The sequence below is a fragment of the Neovison vison genome, chromosome 13 (genome assembly GCF_020171115.1).
Source record: "Neovison vison isolate M4711 chromosome 13, ASM_NN_V1, whole genome shotgun sequence".
Lineage (NCBI taxonomy): Eukaryota > Metazoa > Chordata > Mammalia > Carnivora > Mustelidae > Neogale > Neogale vison.
The window spans coordinates 27,990,325-28,013,107 of NC_058103.1; positions in this window are offsets into that span (position 1 = coordinate 27,990,325).

Below are 22,783 nucleotides of genomic sequence, written 5' to 3' on the forward strand. Positions count from 1 at the left end.
CGCTGTGCTTAGGGGCCACAAAAATGTTTTAATTTCTTTTAAAATCAGAATAAAAATGATTATTATTATGAATACACAAAAATGAAGACAAGCTATGCCACATTCCTCTTTATGCCAATGCACTCATACCATATAATTTTTTATTTTATTTTATTTTAATTCTTTTATGGAGGAAAAAGGCCCATGAACACAAATGTGCTTTGAGCCCAGGAAAGTTCTAATTTCCCAAGAGCCCTTCCCCAAATTTCTGAAGGTAAGTGTCATGTTCTGTCATCTCCCGAAAATGTCAGCTCTGCAGTCACATTCACTAGCCAATGTGTTACCTTCTTCTAGGAAAGAGAGTCTTAAGCCACTTGGAATGATTGCTTCCTTAAAAGACTTAATGGGGGGGGGGCAGCTCCTGGGAGGTGATGCAGGTGGGAGGGAGGCTTGGTGTGTGCAGAAGGAAATCACCTAACACCCTTGTTCACTGCATTCATCTCCCATTCGAATATCTACAATTTCCCCTGCTACCGGCAAGAAGAGCATTGCTATGAAAGCTTTCCTGATACCTTAGCACACATCTTTGTAAGGATGCGCAAAACTCAGATGCTCACAGACATAGTTCAAAGCTCTGGTGGTTTGATGCTGGGCTGCTAAGTGTACTTCGAGGGGAAGGAGCTGAGAGGCAAAACAAATATTGAACGATTTTTGCTTTTTGCCTTTTTTCATAAAAGTAGTTCTCCTCTTTGGATTCCTTCCAGGTAGTGAAAACAGGTACTGATGGCAATCTTTTGTAAAAGCAAAATGACATAATGTGAACCTTAGAAAAGCGGGGTAGACCTGTATATTTTATTCATTGATATTTACCTCTGTGCCAGGCACAGGGCTAAGAGTGTCTATGCCTCTCGAGTTGGATTGCTCTAACACTCGATGACCAGCCAAGGGACGTAAGGGGAGCTAACTCCGAGAGTCACGTAGAAGAGAAGAGAAACTTGAACACAGGCCTACCTAAACCCAAAGCCATGATCTTAAATGCTATAATACACTCCTTCTGACTTTCCTAAAGTCCTGGTTTCCGTGTTCTTCCTGAAATGGAAAAAGGAGCTAATGGTAGATGGGGGTGGGGAGACCCTTCTTCCCGTGCCCAGTGTCCTTAGCCTTCTACCACATTGGTGCATTTCACAGGGAAGAACAAACTTCTTCAGAAAACAATTAGTCATAAAGCCGAAATTTCCTACGCTCACAGCCTTATTATTTCCATGTATCTTTTTTATCCTTTTACCTATGATTTAATTTTTCTGTCTAGCGACTCTACAGCAAACGCCCATTAGCACCAAAAGCTGTCTACCCACTCCGATGAGCTTGACTCATGCTCCATATGTGCCCCACTTTATCCACGTGGCTCCCGGCGCTCACATGTTCCTCCAGGTCTCCTCGGCAGGCCTGCGGGCCGCTGGCGGTGGTATCCTGAATTCCCCTTCTCTCAGCACCGCCGCCGACACCACCCCCTTCCCTGCTCACAGCACTCAGTCTGCTATAATTAAACAAACTGGGTTATTTGTGACATCCTGGTTTACACATCAACAAGTTATTTTCTCTGATTTTGCTATGGATGGATTTGCTCTGCTTACATTAAACAAGAACAGCTCACCCAAAAATGCAGCGTAAGCAAGGCGGGGGCAACGTGGCCCAGCAGCTGCCTCTTTCCCCACCACGCAAGACCCAGCCTTCTCTTTCCCAGTCTCCGTGACTTGGAAGAGCCCAGCCGGGCAGCTCTGGAGGAAACAGCCATCAAGGATCAGAATGCCAAATGGGAAGAGAGGGCTCCAGAAACACAGAAAGGTCAGATGGGAGTTTAATTTGGAGGCTTCCAGACTAAACAGCAGAGGAACGTAGTGGAAGCATGTGGGACGCCCCCCCCTCCCAGCCCCCCTGCAAATGTGTCCTGTGAAGGACACCGTTCTCGGTCTCTGGTAAATCAATCACCTTGTAGGCTACACTGTGAGGTCTGTGTCAGGGGCCAGGGTTGGGGGAAAGGGGCTCAGGTCTGCTACCTCTTCTCTGGCCGCATCTGTCCTGTCTGTCCGTCTGTCTCCCTGCATGCCTTGTTCCGTCCACCCCTCGCCACAGCCACGAGGGGCTTCTACAAGGCAAAGCAGCTGATGCTATTCATCTAATTAGTTGGAGTCTCTTTGATCTCAAGAAAAACCCTCGCTCCTTAAAATGGCTCTCTTTTTCCTTCGAGATCCAGCCCCAGCCTACCAATACCACCTGGCCTCACCCTGCTTCCCACCCCATTCTTGAGGCTTCAGTAACCGGAAGCTTCAAGTTCTACAAATGTGTCCTTTGCACACGCTGTTCTTTCTCCTTGAACACACTCCCTTCAGTTCCCTTTGCTTGATTCCCTTTAAGCCTTCCCTTTACTGGTTCCTCTCCACCCCTGTCTAAGCTCTAAGTCTTTGTGTTCTACCCATCTGTCTCCACATCTCCACATTCATCCACCTCTCTTACAGATGGTCAGCTCCTTGAGGGCTGGGTCACGTTGACCTTGGTGTCTGTTGGGTTCTAGCGCTTGTCCACTTACCTGGCCCATGGGAGGTACTCCACAGATGTTCGCTGAGTGTAAGAATGACTCCCTCTGGTGTCCAGCATCTCCTTCCAGGTAACTGGCCCTTTGCAAGTATCTGGTTCAAAAGCAGAGGCCACATTGTCACTCCAGATTAGAAACAACCTATGTCCCTCCACAACAGAATATAGAAATAAATTATGGGATAGTCACACAGTAAAGATGATGTGCTATATGTGACCGCATTCAAAAATGGGGATGCCTTGCCCAAATAAAATGCTGGAAGATGCCAGACATGAAGAAGGATGCACCTTAGTCTTCTATTTATATAAAGTCCCCAAACAGGTAAAACAAATCTGTGCAGATAGTAGTCAGAAGAGTGCTTCCCGCGGGGCCTGGCATGCTCTCGGCTTCAAGGTCTGGGTGCCTGGTAATGTACATGGGCACGTGCAGTATGTGAATGAAAATACAAATATATATTTACATATCTCAGTGAATAGATTTTATACATATTATACAGTGATAAGTATTAAATAACATATGTTTGTAAATACATAATATATAAATATATTAGAAAATACAAATGTATAAAATTATATCTATAAACATTATGTATATAAATGTATGTATGTGTGTGTATATATAAACTAGTTGACTAAAAGGTAAACAAACAAACTAGGGGCCAGTCTGATGTTGGGGAGAAACCAGCTTCTCTGTCCCTCTGTCCTTCCTGTATGACTGGGTCTGTCCCTTTGCAGGCTGTGTACTGGTGGCCAGAGGCTTTGGTCCCTGCTGTCTTGGCCCCAGGCTCATATCCCTCCTGCCCAGATCTCTCAGACAGGAATCTGTCTCTGTCCTGCGTCCAAAGGCCCAGACTCTGGGGAATGGAGACTCGTGGTTGCTGTAAAGAGCTGGCTTCCTGAAGACCCGGCCCCTCCCGGATCTCCCCCTGCCACAAGAGTTTGGATCTGCACGGGAGGGGGCCTCTGGAAGTGAGCCTAGAAGGCATATTAGAGACAGGAGTTGCTCTGCAAAGAGGCAGGTGAAGGCTTTGGATACAGGAGAGAATCTGGAGGAGGGGGTGGGGAAGGGTGGTGAGAAGCAGAAGGGAAGCAAGAGTGAGTGAGATGGGACGGGGCCTGGGCACCACGTGATGACATCCTTAGGGTCAAGGGTGGCTGGGAGTTTTTGATGCAACACTCAACTTTATTTTTTTTTTAAAGATTTTATTAATTTATTTGACAGACAGAGATCACAAGTAGGCAGAGAGGCCGGCTCCCCGCTGAGCAGAGAGCCTGATGTGGGGCTTGATCCCAGGATCCTGGGATCACAACCAGAGCCGAAGGCAGAGGCTTTAACCCACTGAGCCACCCAGGCACCCTGCAACACTCAACTTAAAGTAGTGCAATTTTGCAACGGAAACCCCTTTGTGTCCCCTTCCTCCTGAAGCTTCAATAAAGTCAGCTACACACACACACACACACACACACACACACACACAGCGTTGTCTGAGTTGGGGTTTAGGAAGGGAATCCAGGATGCCCCGTGTCAGGCTCACTGAGGTAGCCAACAAGGAGGGACAGGGCACCAGTCCTGAAATCGTGGCCAGAACTCAAAGCTGACCTGTGACTGAGGGGCTGTGATTCTGCTAGGACTCCTCACAAATCCTGGGAACGGTTTTGGTCTTGCATGGAAAACTGATTAAGAGCTTTCAGCCAATCTTATTTAGATTTTAAAGGGCTAGGAGATCACAGTGGACATCAAGGTCAAGTATTAGTACATTTAAGTAGCTATTAAAGGTCTTAACTCCCTTACTTCATTATGAGTCCCTTGAAGGCAGAAATAGTTTATCTCGGCATCTCCCATGAACCCCAGAGCGTGCTCATGAATAAATCCATTTCCTGAAGTCTCTGAGAAGGACAGGTTGACACACAATACTTTACGCACTTTGAACATATCTTCAAGCAGGTAGCACCTTGTCACAACAGTGGCCCAGAAAGAACCAGCTAGCCCTGGCTCCCGCTTGTGACTTGACAGCGCCACGATATTTCTGTGTGTGTAACTGTGCCTGGTCATAAACCAGGTGTGTGGTGATGCCCATTTCTCACTGAGGAAATGAAGGTTCAGGAAAGGGATGGAACTTCTTCCAGACACACCATTAGTAAGTGCGGGCAAATAGAACAACTGTTTTCGTTCTGCTGGCCACATCACACTTCTAAGTTACTTGCCAATCACTGAAACACTCATGAAACGACTGCCCCCCAATCTGTGGCAAGGCTTAGCAGGGGAAGACATCCCTCTGCCCTCCTCCCTCCCTGCTGTTGGGAGAAGCTCACGCATCACATGGCTGGGGGTCAACTGGGCTGAGAAGGGACCTCCAGCCCACAGGCCACTTAGGGTGCCACTACCCCCAAATGACCCTGTCCAAGAGCACCTTGGGGCTCCCGTTCATTCATTCATTCATTCACTCACTGAGTGGATACTGTACATTGAGAGAGACTTGCAGTGGACTCTGGGAGGAAGGTGTGAACCAGACTCTTCTCACCTCAGGAGTTCTCAGTCTGGTGCAGGAACCTTTGGAAGTGGGAAGGCTTGAATCCTAGTGAGCCTGGGAAGGAAAGCTGACCTGGCTTTTGGGGTCCCGGGGCCAGTACTCTCTCAATTTCAGAGATGGCCAGGAAGAAGGGTGAGGCAGGAGATGCAAGAGAGGGGAACAGCACGTGCGGCAGCCCGAGGTCAGAGAGAGCCCCAAACACTTAGCGAACTGTGACTGGCTCTAGCCAACAGAACGCAGAAGGGTCGGAAGTGAAGGGAGAGAGCGTGACGTGCTCACTCGGCCTGCGTGTGGTCTGTGGGACACCGGCACCTTGGTCAGGTGAGAACACAGCCCCTTTCGATAGCGCGGCTCTCTGGCGCAGGTCACACACCAGTAGTCCGCCATGCCCCCCAGCTCAGAGGCGCATCCCAAGTCCTCCCAGTGGACACCGGCGTCTCTTTCACCAGATCTGAGATAAGAATAGAAATCCCCTCCCCCATCACCTCCATGGGGTAGTGCTTTCTAAAACCCTTTCCCCAAACCCAACCCTCTTTTGGAGGTGACGGTCATCAAAGGGTCACAGACTGATTTTTCCATCTGCCTTTTACAAGTCCTCAATGATTAGAACATGACCGTCTCTGATACAATTCACACGTACACCTGTCCAGAGGGAACTGCAGAAAGGATGGATAAGAAGTAAGAAGGCCAGGAAGCCCCAGAATGAGCCTCGGGGGTGGGAAGGGAGGCCCTGCAGGAGAGTGCACCTGAGGGCTCTGGGTGGGGGAACACAGTCTGTGTGTGCAGCTCAGCCTCGGAATCTGCAAGGTTCAGGTCCCCCCTCCCCAGCAACTAACTGCACAGTGTCTGAGTCTCTTTTCTCATGTATAATACAGGAACTATAAGACCTAACTCACAGGGCAAATGACAAAAGACACAGTGAGTCTGATCGATCCATGAAGGTAACGTGGTGCAAAGCCAGCAGCCAGCCCTCCATGAGAGTGGGGGCCCCCAGCCCGGGGGTTCGGCTTCCCCCTACTTGGTCTCCTCTGGCTAAGGGGGCTCTGAGGTGACAGCTGCCAGCATCCCAACTCCCTGCCCCATGAACAGCTTTCAGGCACTTCAAGATCAGGGACATTCTTTTTTTGTTTTCAACTCCTGGTTTACCACAAATCCAAGAATTGGGCTTCAACCTTCTGAAATCTGAACAACGAAGAAAAGAATCATGATCCAAGATAGGAAAAAAGCCCAGAAAAATCTGCCTCTGCCCAAAGCTCTCTGACTTGAAGCCTTGGACAAGCCAGTCGAACCTTGGGGCCTCAGTTTCCTCCTTTAGAAAAGGAGGGGAAACTCTGAGACATGCCAAGATATGTACTGACCCTGCCCTGGCAGACAACGTTTAGATTTGGACAGACCCAACGGCCCTCTGCCTTGTCAGCCCGTTGTAGTAATTTGCCGGGGCTTCCAGAACAACAGACCATAGACAGAGAGCTTAATCAACAGCCTTTATTGTCTTTCAGCTTCGGAGACCAGAAATCTGAGATCAAGGTGTTGGCTGGGTAGGTTCCTCCTCAGTGGGTTGTGAGAGAGAATCTGTTCCATGTGTGTCCCCTAACTTCTGCGGGGTTTCCTGGCAATCTCTGGCATCCTTGGCTTCTAGAAGCATCACTCCCATACCTGCCTTCATTCTAATGGAATCCTCCTTGTGCGTGTGTGTGTCTGTCTCCAAATTTCTCCTTTTTATCAGAATATCAGTCATATTGTATATGGGGCCCACCTGACTCGAGTAGGACCTCATCTCAACTAATGACTTCTGTAATGACCCCATGCCCAAGAAAGCTCATATTCTGAGGTATTAGGGGCCAGGATTTCAATGTCTGAATTTTGAAGGGTTACGGTTCAACCCACAGCATAAAATCAGCGATAATCCCGAGGGATAAGTGGGACGTGTGTGAAGGTCCTTGACACATAACAGGCACAGTACAGAGTAGGAGCTCAACAAATACTGATCCCTTCCATCAGCATAAATGTCCCAAGCCCTACTCTGTGTTTCTTTACTCAGGCTTTCCTTGCTTGCCACCTCCCTCCTGCCCCACGGAGCCAACAATGTGATTTCACTTAATCTATTCTCTAAAAGGAAGTTTGCCATGGAAGTCTGTTTAGGGGCAACACGCTGATGCCCCTGAAACTGTGGCACATTCATGACCCAAAAAGCCCAGCCTCACCATGAAGATAAAGTATGTGACCGCTGCGTGGAGGGTGACACTTCTCAGGTACCCCTCCGGACCGTCGGCGGACTAGAGCGTGAACGAGTGCACCCTCCTGTCTCCCCTTCGCTCCCCGTCTTGTCGGGTTTGATGCACAGGCTGTATAATTCAAGTCATTAATTTTTTTCCATTCAGTGCACTGCCAATTTCTTCTCATTTTGTTCCTGGAAATCTCTTGTGTGCGTCTTCTAAATTTAAAATAAATACACTGTACATAATTGGATGCTAACCAGACAACACTGAGCAATCATATGTTCTCATTGATTCTGCAGATGTAGTCGCCTCAGACATGAGTGGGAAAGGTCTCTGCGTGTTCCGGATGAAATGTTAAATGGGACAAGCTGCCTTCACTTTCTTTCAATGGCAAAGTTCTTGTACCAAAAATAGACATCCAAATTGTTCTAGCTGCTACAATGTTGTGCTCCCAGGGCTGAGCAGAAAGAGCTTAAGTGTAGACCTGAAGAGATCAGAGAGCTCTGGGGGCAAACCTACCAGGAAGAGGCTGTATAACACCAAATAAGCAGGTATCCTGTGAATTTCAGCTATGCAATTAAGAGACTGTCCCAGATCTTTTTTTTTTTTCTTCCAAAACATAGATGCATCCTTGAAATGATTTTTAAGGACGAGAATGTGATATTAAGTAGCATCTTGTGGAAGAGATAGAAACACACATGGAAGAATCCATTTGTTTGCTTACATTTCCTGGTCCTCTTTCTAGTAGGAGTCACGTGTTAAGTCCCGGCCAGTGACTCACGAGCAGCCACGATGGGCGTCACTTACGGTCTGAGAGGGTGGGGAATCCATACACAATTCTCCAGACTTTCCTCCTCACACCTGGTGACAGAAGGTGCCACGTATTCCAGATGGCAGAGCCTTCATCAACCCGGGGCCCCAAGGGACCTGGTGAGGGAGGCCCTCCTGCCAACCTGTGCAGGACACAGAGCAGGTGTGAGACAGAAACCGTTGATGTGTTAAGACACTGAGATTATTTCTAATACATTGTATTCCAGCTTGACCCATACACATCTTATAGGGATAAAAATCATTTCCTTTTAATTTCTACTTAATTCTTTGTCAAGGAGAAAGTCTCTGTTGGGGGTAGTAGGTCTTAAAACACTTCTCTTCCTTTTATAATCTCATTTTTCCACCAAATGAGCTCAGATTTTGGGCTCAGTGTCCCTCACAGGCAGTAATAGGCGGTGTGTTAGTCGGCTCTGGCTGCCGAGACAAGGTACACATGTTGGCGGGCTTAGACAGCAGATGTTTATTTTCTCCAGATTCTGGAGGCTGGAAGTCCAAGATCAAGGTGTGGGTGGGCTTGATTTCTTCTGAGGCCTCACTCCTTGGCTCCTCTTCTTATTTTGTGTTCATTGCTCACCTCTCCAGGGTACACATGTCTGGTGTCTCTGTATCCTAATCACTTTTTTTTTTTTAAGATTTTATTTATTTATTTGACAGAGAGAGAGATCACAAGTAGACAGAGAGACAGGCAGAGGAAGAGGGAAAAGCAAGCTCTCTGCCAAGCAGAGAGCCCGACGAGGGGCTCAATCCCAGGACCCCAAGACCATGACCCTAGCCGAAAGCAGAAGCCCAACCCACTGAGCCACCCAGGCACCCCTCCTAATCACTTCTTATAAGGACATTAGTCATATTGGATCAGGGCCACCTTAACAACCTGACTTGAACTTAAATACCTCTCAGGTCCTATCCCAAAATCACAGTCTGAGGTACTACGGTCTAAGACTTCAACAGGAATTGGGGGAGGGGGGGCACAATTCAGCCAATAAGACCAAGCTAGATTTTTATTTAGTTTTCACTGGTTTTTGGAAGGGTGGGGATCACTTTCTACTTATGGCAACCATTCCAGTTTTCTACTGATTATGATGCATAGTTTTCTTAAAATATAAATGCATTTAAGTAGAAAGATGGACTTAAAGAAACATGTAAGAATTAATAGTATGCCCAAAATTGTCATGGGAGATGCAAATCACTAAATTTTGGGAAACACTGGCTAGGTGATTTCTAAAGCTTGTCCCAATCCATACAGCTTTTTCTTATATAATTTTATTCATTTATGCATCCATTTAACTGAGTGCCTATTAAATACCTCATTGGATTAGACATCAGGGTGGTTGTAGGGTCAAAGAAATAGTGTTAGGAGAGCAGAGAAGGAAAAATTCAATCCTGCCTGGGGGAAATCAGTAAAGACTTCCCAGAGGTGGTGATAAACAGTATATTTTGGACTTCTCAGCCATACCCAAACCCACAGATCACAAACACTATCTCCTCATCCTTGAATCGATAGTTTTTGAATTTTGAATGTGTGCATAACACTGTGATAGGCGCTACCAAGAAGATACTGTAACTTTAAGAACAGGGAAGATGCTAATTAGCCACAGAAACCACGCATAAAATTCATGACATGTGTTTAAGGTTGTACTTCCCCCAGAGATGATTTTTTAAATGTTGATTTTTTTTTTTCTCCCCTTGATTAGGAACCTTATGTTTTCCTAGAGTCTCGTCTGATATAAAATACAGACTGGAAAAATTCAGTCATAATTGCGAAAATATATTTCTTAATCAAATGTAACCACAGGGGGAAAAAAACTTTCATTGAATAAGCTTTTCTGAGAAGAGACTATTTCCTGGGGGGTTAATTCATCAGGCACTCTCATCATTAGTCCCTGATTTGGTCATTCGATGAAGTGCAAATATTGAGCTCCTACTCTTTGTAGGGATTGTTCTAGAAGGTACAGATACTGTGGGGAATCAGGCTGGCTAGGTGCTTTCTCATGGGGCTTCCATTCTAGCAAGAGAAACTGACAAGAAGCAAACACGCAGATATATGGGGGATATGAATGAAATAAATGCTTGGAGAGAATTAAAACCAGAAGACACGGTAGGGGATAACGGGGTTGGGGGGTTTGGGGTTGGGGGGGGTGGCTGCATTAGATTGGGATGTTGGGAAAAACTCTCCAAGGGGCTACTTAAGGGACAAGAAGAACCCAATGGGAAGATGATTCCAGGCCCAACGAAGAGCTGACTAAAGGCCCCCAAGGTACCGACGAGTGTGTGCCTTTGAGGAACGGAAAGCAGGCCTGTCTCTGCAGCCCTGTGAGCAGAGGGTAGTTGGGGACAGTGAGGTCAGGGAGGAAGGTAGAGCCAGAGTCAAGCCTGACCATCTGACTTTTGCTCCAGCACAGCACACGTCATAGAAGTAACTTGCCAGTGCCTTCAAAAAAACACGGTGAGGGGGCACCTGGGTGGCTCAGTGGGTTAAAGCCTCTGCTTTCGGCTCGGGTCATGGTCCCAGGGTTCTGGGATCGAGCCCCACATCGGGTTCTCTGCTCTGCAGGGAGCCTGCTTCCCTTTCTCTCTCTTTCTGCCTGCCTCTCTGCCTACTTGTGATCTCTGTCTGTCAAATAAATAAATAAAATCTTTAAAAAACAAAAACACGGTGAGGCATTCGCTTTTCTCTCATGCTAGTCTCCCAGCTTTTAGCTGACTTTCTCCTTCATCCAGCAGAAATATGTAAGTAATTCCCGCCCCCCCAACTAAGACATACAGTCTTTTCTTCTTCTCTAGAGATTAGTCAGCTATGAGAAACAATTTTAGGAAATAGCTCATTTGTCTCATTCCTAATTAGTGGAACAATTACTCTTTTTTCTCTTATGAGCATTCTTTAAAAAACAATAGCATAATTTTCATAATCCTGTCTGCAGTGGTATTTTCACGGGGAAGCTAGTGATAAGGGACCCCGATGGGTGAACGGGTCTACGGAAACTCTGGGGTTTGGTAGAAGTAGGGGTGAGCTGGGAACAGTGGGGAGGGTGGTTTTCTTTCCTTCTGCAAGCCCGCCTTGTCACCTGCTTCTCTTCATCCCCACTGGCACCATCCCAGACGAGACCTCTTTATTTCACAACTGGACTGTTGCAACAGTGGGTCCCTGCGCCTCTGAGCTATTTTCTTTCTCGTTTCTTCTGTGTGCTGCTATCAGATTCATCTTCCTAAACCACCTCTTCCCTCATATCATTCCCTCACTAGAGAACTTACAATGGCTCCCCACCGCCTCCCAAATCAGGCTCCTCGGTCTGACATCCACCCTCGTGAATGTGGCCTTTTAGATTTATGTGAGCAAATATGGTATTTCTTTCAAGGTAATGTGTTTCAGGTTCCAGCAGAGCACCTCTGATTTGTGTAAAACATCCCTCATGCTGGAAATGTCAGCATCGCCTGTAAGAATTCATGAAAGTGGAGAAGCAAACAAAATTAATACTCTATAAAAGCAAGCACTTCCAACCAACTCACCAATCAGGTGTGACACGCAGGACCCACACCACGATGGTCCTACCAGGTGGGAAAAAAGGAAAATTGGGCATAAAGTTCAATTCACACAAAGGAAATACTCCACCTGGTTAGAAGGTTGGCTGTGCGTGGTGCGGGTACAGGTGTGACTCAGGAAAATACTGAATCAGTGTTTAAAATAGGTCTTGTACGAATCTGTGTCACACAGAGGCTGTAATAAATGCGCCTTCGGATTCCAGGAGTCTGACAGAATAGTTTGTTTCTTGCTCACGTTGTGGGGGGAAGGGGGGAGAGGGCAAGGTGTTTCCCAGGTAGGTGTTTCTGGCTGACGGTCAGCTTTCTTCCACATGGTCCTTCGGAATTCCATCGTGGTCAGGGTCATCTGCTGGAGGAGGGGGAAAAGCTCTGGTGTGGAGAAGGCCAACTTCCTTCTGAACCATCCTGGCCCCAAAATGGTACGCATCACCGGGGTTCAGTCCTCCCGGTTTGAACCACGGCACCTAGACATAAAGGCATCCGGGAGAGGAGTTCGTGGCTGGGCAGCCACTTTCCAAGAACAGCCCTGGACTGTAGGAGGGAGAGCGAGGATTTTGATGGACAGCTAGGCGCTCCTGCTGTCAAGCCTCTGGCAGGTTTATGTCAAGATCAATGGTCATTTAGTCCTCAGGCTAGATGTTCCCTGTAATGTTGTGGCCCTCAGGCAGAACCTGGTAAATAAAAGCACGCTTATTTTCCTAAAAGCTGGGTTTTAGGACATCCCTCCACCTGGTTAGCTCCTAATCAGTCTCCAGATGTCAGCTCGCTTGTCACATCTGCTGTAAAGCCATCCCTCGTGGATCTGCCTGAGTCACAGCTCTGTTCTCTGCGGGCTTCTAGCCCCCACACGCTTCGCGTCTGCAGCACAACCTTGTTGGCATCTCACGTTCGCATGTGCGGTGCTTGGTGAAGGCCTGCCTCCCCCATCAGACTCGAAGTTCTACGAGGGCAGGTCTTTCCAACGGTTTTCCCACCACCTCATTCCCAGTCTCTAGCCCGGGAGCAGGCATACAGTTGGTGCTCACTATTGAACGACAGGGCTGAGTCGATTTAATAACGTTTGTTCATTGTCAAAAAATGGGAAATGCAGATAGAGAAAAAGAAAATGAATTTTAAAACTCATCTGAAAGCTCCTATATCAGTCAGCAATTGCTGAGCCAATGCCATGTCCCAAATCCAAAAATCTCAGGGTCTTACGACAACAGACGCTTCCTTCTGAGTTTTGTGAGTTGGCTGTCATGGCTTGGCTTCAGACTTGGGGTTAATCCAAGTCTACTCCTCACAGGTCTTTGCTCAAGACTGAAGCTTAAAGATTAGCCCCTGCCTGGGGTGGGTTCCTCTCGCAGTGCCAGACAGCTGGGCAGGTGGTCAAGCCAAGCCACATAAGCACATTTAAAATCTCTATTCAGGGGCATCTGGGTGGCTCAGTGGGTTTAGCCGCTGCCTTTGGCTCAGGTCATGATCTCAGGGTCCTGGGATCCAGTCCCGCATTGGGCTCTCTGCTCAGCAGGGAGCCTGTTCCTCCTCTCTCTCTCTCTCTCTGCCTACTTGTGATCTCCCTCTGTCAAATAAATAAATAAAATCTTTTAAAAAAATAATAAAATAAAACCTCTACTTGGGGGTGGTAGACGTTTTGACCATCCACATTCTACTGGGCAAAGCAATATGGTCATGTAAGATAGGAAAAGATTCAGCTCAGTGAACTTGGCAAGGATAGAGGGAAATGGGAGACTTATTTAAAAAAAAAATGGCAATTTACCCCATTTGCGTGCTGACTTTTTTCTCCACAGATGTTTAAATATTATGTGTGTGTACATAAATATTTCAATACTTCATAGTGCCTTGTAACGGTATAATATTTCCTACTAGAGAGATCCTGAGGGGAGGGGCATTGCCAAAAATGGGCTCCAATGGATATGGAGTATTTTATTAATTGTTTTAGTGATTCACCAAAAAAAATTGCAAAATAATCTTTCAGTCTAAACAGTGCTAAAACCATGCCCTGGCTTTATTTATAGCTACTTTTAAAAATAAATGAATTGTGACTCATTAATAAGTGTAGCAAGAATAACAAAGCTGCGACTTCCTGCCTTCAAATGCTGCCATCCCAGAACCATTCTAGAAAGAAACACACACACAAACATTTCGTCACCACTCAAGCTGATTCTGGTGCTTAACAGTTCTCGGTGATGAGAAGTCCTTTGATCTCTCAGCAGTAGACACAGAAAACCACAGGTCAGCCCTACCACAAGCCCTTCCTTCAGATCCCCTTTAAATGCCTTGCAAGTGACAGGAGCTGATTTCTTCTACGGATCAACAATAACCAAGTACTTAAAAGTCACTCTCTCTCTCTTTCTAAGCTTTTGGTGTATTCAAATAAAACCGAGGCCTTAAATCCTGACTTATTAAATAAGAAGGAAATGGTTTACTGTGATCTTAACGTTGAAGCTGCTCAGATGTCAGGGTGAAAAGTGAAACAGAAAATCAAGGACAAAGGACATCTTAAATGCCTCTTGGCACGTTTATATTTGCAGGGGAGGGGGTGGGGTGGTGGGAATGTTACTTGTTCAAACATTGACGTTGCTACATTTCCACTTCTATCAAAGCTAACAAATAGTACACATGGATTCTTTTACCCTGTTTCCTTTGTATTATTTTAAGTCACATTCTTTCTATCTTGAGTTGAAAGGGGGTTAAATTAAAATAAATATAACACAAGACTCAAGGTTTGAGTTAACTCTAATTAGAAGTTTCGGATTTCAAGCAACCAAAAGTCAGCCCTAGTGACCCAGTCTCTCCAGAGAAGCGTAGGAGATAGTGTGCAGGACAGTGCCTGGCCCAGTGCCCAATGGGTAAGTCCTGGCCCCTTAACTGTGAGTTTGAACTATTCTCCTTTTCTCCAAGGAGGAACTGGATTAGGGTCACCGAATTCTATTTTGAGACATTGGCCAGCAAACTGGTGTTAAAAAGACAGGAAAACAATTCCCTGTCTTCCTAGATACTCTGGGCCTGTTTGGTTAGAATCTGGCACCTTTCTGCCTCCTGCTTGACGAAGACCCCCCCTGCCCCTTGCCTTCTTTACCAGGACCCATGGGTTCTGCCCTGCCTGCCTGCCCCCTCATTGAATGGCTGCCAGTGCCAGTGGCCTGCAGTCCTCCCTGAGAGGTGCCACCCAGTTAATCTGAAAAGATGGCAATTCCACAAGAAAGGCCTCTCCTCCTGGGCCTTGACTCCTGTCTCACTGCTGTTAATTCTGCCAACTGAGAAAAGGCAACACCTAGAAAGCCCAGGAAGGGCATCGTCAATATCAGAGCAGTGATGGGTTGACAGTGGTGGGAAATCATCTCTCAGGAAACGTGCCCTCTGTTTCTGCTTGAGCAGTGTTTTGATGATCTCTTCCTACTTAATGAACCACCCTCCAAATTAGCAGCTTAAAACAATAACAACCATTTTTCTCCCTCTCAGTTCTGGGTTGACCAGGTGGCTCTTCTGCGGCTGGTGCGTACGCCCCCTCATGTGCTTGCCGCCAGATGGCAGCTGAGGCTAGAGTCATCCGGATGCTCGGCCCTGGAAAACCCGGCCTCACTTTCTCTCCGTGGAGTCTCAGGGCCTCTTCTTCCTACCCAGTGTCTCCAGCCAGGTAGTCAGACTTGTCACCTGGCATTTTAGGGCTCCCAAAAAGCACAAAGGGAAAGCTGCTGGACCAACTCCATTCTCGGGCCCTGGACCGGCATAGTGCTTTCGCTTGGCCTCAGCGATCCCAAGGTCAGGGGAAGGGAGATAACCTCCATCTCTCAGTCGGGGTGCAGGGAGCAGGAGACTGACCAAGAATTTGTGGCCATCCTCACCCACTGCAGCAAGGCTGTGAAAGGCCTTGTTTTTTAATACACTGTCTGTAGCAGTTCACCTAGTGTCGGTCCTTCTTGGATGGGCATGATTCTCTCAGGTTGCCTTCTTATTCTTGGCTTGGTCTTCTTTAGTATGTTGACATCACTGGGCCCTTGGCCTTGCTAACCGTCTTCATTACTAGGTGCTTTCACTTCATTAGCAGACATCCCTTTTCCTTGGAAAATGTGCATAACATGGGCATGTGTGCGTGTGCACACGTGTGTGTGTGTGGAGTGTGTGCACATACTCACTAGGGAACAAAACGCATGATAATAAGGAAGGGAAAGCAGTTGAATAACATAGAGCCCTGTATGAGGCTGCAAATTCTGGGGACTCCAAACTTTTCGGAGGTAATGTTTATGAGGTTCTTAAGAAGAAAAAAAAAAACAACTTGGGAGATAGGGCATTTTAGTCAATAATTAACACGGCTTACTGGTTTCAGGGACTGTTTCGATGGAAAACATATTGCAAGAGGAAATTCCCATCTTGCCAACCTTTTCATCAAGCCTATTAAGCTAATGATTTTATTTTAACAATGGCTTTCCCCACAGCCAGCCTGTCTTGGGTATAGACTGCCAGACATGGTTACTAAACACCCAGAGACTCAAGCAATTACAGAAAATGCTATTTTAAGTCCTCTTGTATCATCTCCTGGGCAATAAGCTGGCTAACATCAGTCCCATGGGTTCCAGAAGCTTCTGCTTTCACCAGCGTGAGCTCTGACTTCCTTCAGGTACCTCCCGTCACTTCCGTCCAGGACTTAAGCGAGACCTGGATGCCAACTGGGCACGGGAGCACCCCTCACCCCAGGTGGGACTCAGGGATCTGTGACAGCGTGGAGGGAGTTTCAAGGCTAACAAGGTCCTTCACTTTCCCGAGTAGCTGCTGGGCAATTTACCAACACTCCCTTCCCTTGCCTGTGTGTGGCCAAAGCTACATGTGTGTGAGGTTCTGAGCTTTCAGGTTCCACCTGAGCCACGTGGCCGCCAATGCCCTTGGACAACATTTTGATGTGGATGCCATTAGTTGGTAGCATCAGCTCTCTTCGGGAGATCTTTTCTCCTCTGGCCCTTGTGTCCCCAGCACCCTACCCTTCTTGCTGTTCTCCAACCACCTCTGCCCAACCCCCACTTCAATCTGAGGTTTCATGTCCCTCAAATGCTCTCTGAGCCGCTCCATGACAGTCCCCCCTCCTCCCCGTTCCTCTCACACCCTTAGGCTTTGCTCACATTTTTCTGCTTCTCTGGCCCTGTGGACATTAAATTTACCACTGGCGTTCAAGGCAACAGCCTGCCTTCCGGCCACTCTGTTCCAGTTCCACTTATACACAGACAATGGGCTTGCTAAGGAGTACCAAGGGCTGACTCACAGGGGAACATTCAAAAGGGAACAATCTGGGTCAGAGGAGAAAATGGTACCCCCTCCTCCCCTATGCCAGAACCAGCCCCACCTGGCTCCCACCCCAGAACAGTGGCCATGATTCCAGTGGGAGGCAATTAACCCAATCAGCCCTGTCTTAGCTAATTATGATGGGGAGATTCCCCTCAGGAGGGAGTCAGATCTCTCTGGACCTACACACAAGCCTTATTTAGCAGGTCAACGTTTCCTCAGATAATCAGGAAGAAAATATGCTGCAACATTCCTGGAACTTATTCCTTAAAAAATTTGAATTCTCAGCAACCCTCTTGGATCTTCTCCCTCTTTATACTATCATTTTATTCTCACTTAATAAATCTTGCTTTGGGGGTACCTGGGTGGCTCAGTGGTTTAAGCATCTGCCTTCAGCTAAGGTCATGATCTCAGGGTCCTAGATCGAACCCTTCATCAGGCTCTCTGCTCAGTGGGGAGCCTGCTCCCCCTCCCCCTCTGCCTGCCTCTCTGCCTACCTGAGATGTCTCTCTCTCTGTCAAATAAAATTTAATAAATAAATAAATAAATATTGCTTTGCCACCCCCCCCCAATTGAATTCTCCACACCCCCTGCTTCCACCCACAGATAAAGTGTCTGTCAGGACAGCTACTAGTCCCAAGGGCGTCCTTCTTGGAATTAGAGATGTGGACTTTTCCTTAGGGCAGACTCACTCCACACCCAGGAGCCTGATGGGATGTTAGTGCCCCCTCCCTCTTACCAGGACATGCACTCATGCAGAAAATATTCTCCTCACTGAAATCACACAGCTCTGGACTTGTCATAATGCTTGAACACAAGTTTATCATTTTTGTCTATATTATATCTTGTTCTATAGAGGGCTTGAGGCAATTTACAAGAATGCACAAAATCAAATTGAGAAATTACACGTAAATAAAAATCAAATCCAAGGAAAATGTAAATACAGGTGAGCCGTTTTCCTTTCTTGTTGACTTGAGAAAGCAAGAGTTTAAATAGACTGGTTGGTGCTTACTGAGAGCCACTCAATGGAATCACTCAGGGATTTTCAAAGTAAGATTCTAGGGGCGCCTGGGTGGCTCAGTCAGTTAAGTATCTGCCTTCAGCTCAGGTCATGATCCTGGGGTCCTCGGATCGAGCCCCCACATTGGGCTCCCTGCTCAGCGAGAAAGCTTCTTCTCCTTCTGCTGCTCCCTCTGCTTGTGTCCTCTCTCTCTCAAATAAATAAACAAAATATATATTTATAAAGGAAGTTTATGAGTCCCATTCCCCAGAAATCCTGACTTAATTGTTCTGGGGTGTGGCCTGGGCACTGGGCCTCATTAAAGCTGCCCAAGTGATTTTAACTTGCGGTCAAGGTTGAGGAACCACTGTTCTCCAGGGGAACCCACCAGTAGTATAACAAGAAGACAAATTTAAATCTAAGCTTCCCAGCAGCTGACGCGAAAAGGGAAACTGATGCATTTCATAATACACATTGTCTCACAGATAAGCTTTTTCTGCCTTTGAAGTCCGAAGGAATTCACTAACATGTCTATTCTTCCAACATTTTCTATACAGCCGTGGAAGTGCCCACATTCCTTGTATATATATCTTCCTTTTCATGCAAATATAGTCCTACTAGATTCACTGTTCTGTAACTTGGTTTTTACAAGCACATCAACAGACAGATTTTAAGGAAACTTTTGGCAGACTCGATCTCAGAGAAACCCAGAAAAGGAGAGATGGCATCTATTCTCCCCTTCGGTAATTTGTAAGAAAAATAATGCCATAGCTTCTAGCTTTGTAAAGCACAGACTTCATCCCCCAACCCCTCATTGTTTCTAGGCATTTCTGCCTCCTTGGTAGCATTAGTAATCCTCAGAACATAGGGTGCCCAGAAATCCAGGGCTGATTAGTCAGGGATGGTTCCACCAAATGCTGGCAAAACCTCTCTCCTGGACATGGACTGTCAGTAGTAACCGCGTTACGGTTCTTAGTTTCCGGGGACAAAACTAGACTCATCCTCTGTGACCCTCATTCTGACTTGAGGAGCCATGCCACTGTGTGTAGCTCTGAGAATGAGTTTCCTGTCCATGGATGAGAGCTTTCCGCCTAGAAAAAGACCCAGCAGAGAAAGGTAGCCCTTTGGGGTAGCAGATGGTGTCAGCAAGTGAGGCGGTTGGATGTCTGCACAGCCCAACATTTGGGACCAAGAGAGGCAACAAAAGGGGACAGAACATGTCTTTCTTCTGAAGCCGTGTCTCATGACCCCAGAAATGTAGGCAAACTCTTCACTTACCTCCTTGAGGGTGGGGTGACTGGATGCGGGGGGTGGCTGTCCAGACACATCTCCAATCCCAACCATCCAGACACGCCAGAATGTCGCTCTGTCTTGCAGTAAACGAAGACCAAAGGCTTCTGCTGAACAACCCCTTGGTGGCCTGAAACATGTCTCCTGATTTGTCCCTGAGTCCACACAGGCCTAGCACAGAAAATGGAGCTGCGGCTAATTTTGCAACCAAACCCAAGTCCATCTGCCCAGCGCCCGCAAAGCCAATCACTGAGACGTCCAGCGTGCAGCCAGGAAAGGGGTTTACTTCCACGGGCAGCCCATGGGGAGACAGGAGAGCGGGCCTGCCATCCACCTCACCCAAGGAGAGTCAGGGAAATCTAACGCAAACAAAAAAGGCTAGGTAAAAAGTTGCAGCTGCTCTTATTAGTCTGCTGCTGGGAATTAGCCCCCTTAACCCTTTGCTTACTGGTTTCACTTGGGGCAAGATTTTATAACAATATCCCTCTTGTAAGCGCAGAAAAGACAAGCTGACTGCTTCTTGGTGCTTGGAAGGAGGCAAACTCCACGTGGGAGACATTGATGGGTTTTCTTTCTTTCTTTATTTTTCCCCAACTGCCAAATATCGATAGGACGAGGACAATCGGCAAGATGTTGAAATACTTCTAGACTGATGAACACTCACCGGCCCCTGCTGCCCAGGCTGCCCCACCTCTCCTCAGACTTGCCCTGGTCTCTGTAATCCAGCAGCCAAAGGGGGAGGGTCAGGCCCGCCCAGTCTCCGGGACACTCTCTCAGCCCCCTGACCCACATCCTGGCTCTGGGGGGCGTTTTCAGTGCTGCGCCCGCATTCTGCAAACCCTCTCGGCAGCAACCTCCCCATCTGGGGCTCTTGGCACCTGGTAGACCCTCCGTGGATATTTGTTGAGTGCATGAATGAAGCCACAGCTCACTTTTGCTTACCTTTTGGTAACTGGACCAGGAGGCAGAGCCCGGGCCCTGCCCAAGAGCTGGTGGCTCTGCCAAGGGAGGGAGCTGAACTGAGAAAGTTCTCTGACCCGTGAACACTTGAGACAACATCCCTTTGGTCGGGAGGGTGCCGCGGGGCGGCCCAGGCAGGAAGCACCCCAAGGAGGGCTGGGCTCCGCGTACACTTCAGCTTGAGGTCTCAGGGGCAGGCGTGACCCTCAGGCGGAGGCCAGGACGAACGTCGGGCCCTGAGCAGGCGTTAATAACCACAAACATGCTGATATTAACATCCCATCCAATCAAACTTGGCTCTGGGAACATCGATATTTGCCAGGAAATGGGAAGGACTCCTGCCACCCCGCCCCCTGTCCGCCCTCTTTTCCTCTCCTTTTTCTTTTTTAAAACACATTCAGAAGTGTGTTAATGGCTGTTGAAGGAAATTATTGCCGGGGCAATCACGGCTCTCTGTGTGAAATGCCTTCAACAGGCCGCAGCCTTCCTCGCGGCGTGGGGTGGGGGGTACATTCGGATATTAAAACGCCACTGAGCTACATCTGCTGACGAGCAGCCCCTAATCACCTCGTGAGGCAGCGGGGGCCCACTGCAGGTCCTCGACTCACCAATCCCTTCCTCGGGCAGGTTGTGGCCAGATGGTGGCTTCTTAGGCAAGGACAACAGAGAAGAGCGAATAAAGGGGTAGAAAAAGATCTGGCGAGAAGCCAACACAGAAAGAACCATTTGCTCACACGCTGCTCGAGGTGAGGACAGACCCACGGGCCTGGCACCCAGGAGGTCCCATCTTCAGCTAAGTGGAGCCTTGGAAGATGCCTGTGGCCTTCTCATTAATGGTTACAGCCGCAGACAATAACCCCGCCTTTTAAAGGGGCATTGTAAGTGGGGCAACATCATCTGGGGGCGGGGGGGGGGCGGTGTGAGCGAGGGGGGGGGGATAGAGTCCCTGGACCCGCGGATCTTTTCTCCTGCTTCTCCATCTTCCTCTGAGTCCTGCAGGCCGATCAGCTTCAGGGACCCCCTTTCCCCTGCCTTCCATCAGAGCCTGGCCAGTGGGAGGCAGCAGCAGGGTTTAGGAGGGTGGGAAGAGGAAGGTCAGGGAATAGATTCCCCAGCTCACCCCCTATAGAACCCCCTGCGGGGCGGCATCCATCTTGGCGCTGGTGGCCATTTCCATTGGATGGTTGTCTCTGTCATGCCACCCAGATGTTACAAGGCTTCTAGAGTCTCATAACTGCCCCCTCCACTCCTCCTCAGGCCTGGGGGAAGTAACGCCTCCTTCCCCACCCTGTACACACCGTTGCTAGCCAGGTACTCACGGTCCCTCGTCCCTCGTAAGGCCCCCCAGTCTCTGCCGCACCTTTGAAATCTGCTCTTTATAACACTCTCTCAAATCACTCAGCTCAAACGCGCCATCTGTCCCCTACCAGGCCCTGGCTGGCACACAGGTGCCCTCCGGTCTTCTGACACCTACCTTCTCCCAGACCTTTACACCCATCCTGCAATGTTGTCATAACAATCTTCCTTCACAGAGAGGATGCTAGGTGACCTGCCAGAGGCCACTCATCCGGAGACAGGGTGACTCCTGGCATCAAAAGCATTTTGGCTTCACTTCCAGGTTTAGATCCTGCTCAGTGCCCCTTAGGGTCTCTCAGAGCTCTTGGAGATCTGCCTGTGGGTCCCTAAATCCTTACCTCAATCCTTTCTGGTCTCCAGCTGCTTTATCAGCTAAACTTTGCTTACCATGCTTCTTTCAAAGCACTTCAATACCTATGATTCCATTTGAGCCTTAGAACATGGATTTACTTGGATCCAAATCATTCCAAGGCATACTAAGAGCCTATAATTTGTAAGACATCCAGCAAGGGGGCTGCTGGCAGGTAACCAGGGGCTCTTGGATCATCCTTTGGTATACAGGCAGTTTTGGTCAGGAATGTCACACAGAGGTATGGTACTGTCCCCACAGCGGGACCCAGTCTATTCACAGCATGGGCATCAAGGGGTCACTTCTCCTGGTGTGAAAGCCCACTCTTCCTTTTAATAGATGGCATGACCCATCTATATTAGGGTAAAACACACCTCCCTAAGAAAGCAATCCTAAGGTGCAGTGGCTTAAGAACATGGATTTATAAATTTCTTCTTTTATCTAACTGTCCCATTTGAATGTTCCAGGCCAATAGGCCACTCTTTTCCATGCAGCCATCATGGAAAGTACCAGGGTTTGTCTCTGCCTCCCCAAGAGCAGTGCTCCTTAAAGTGTGGTCTGCAGAAAGTTCAAGCATGCAAACTTCTTGGTAGCCAAACCACGAATTGAGTCATGACATCGAGAATAAGCTTTCGGAAACTTAACTGCAGTTTGACATTTCCATGACATCTTAGTATATGCACAACTAGTAAACCTCTCACTGAACAGATTGTAGAACAAAATGTTGGTTGGCTATAGATTGAGGGTGTGGTGGTATAGAAATCCAGTTCTTCAACACAAGTAGTCCGAGAAGCACAAAAAGGGGAAAGAGCATGGAAGATACACCCCAGGTCCTACAGTGCCAGCCTGGGAGGGGATCACT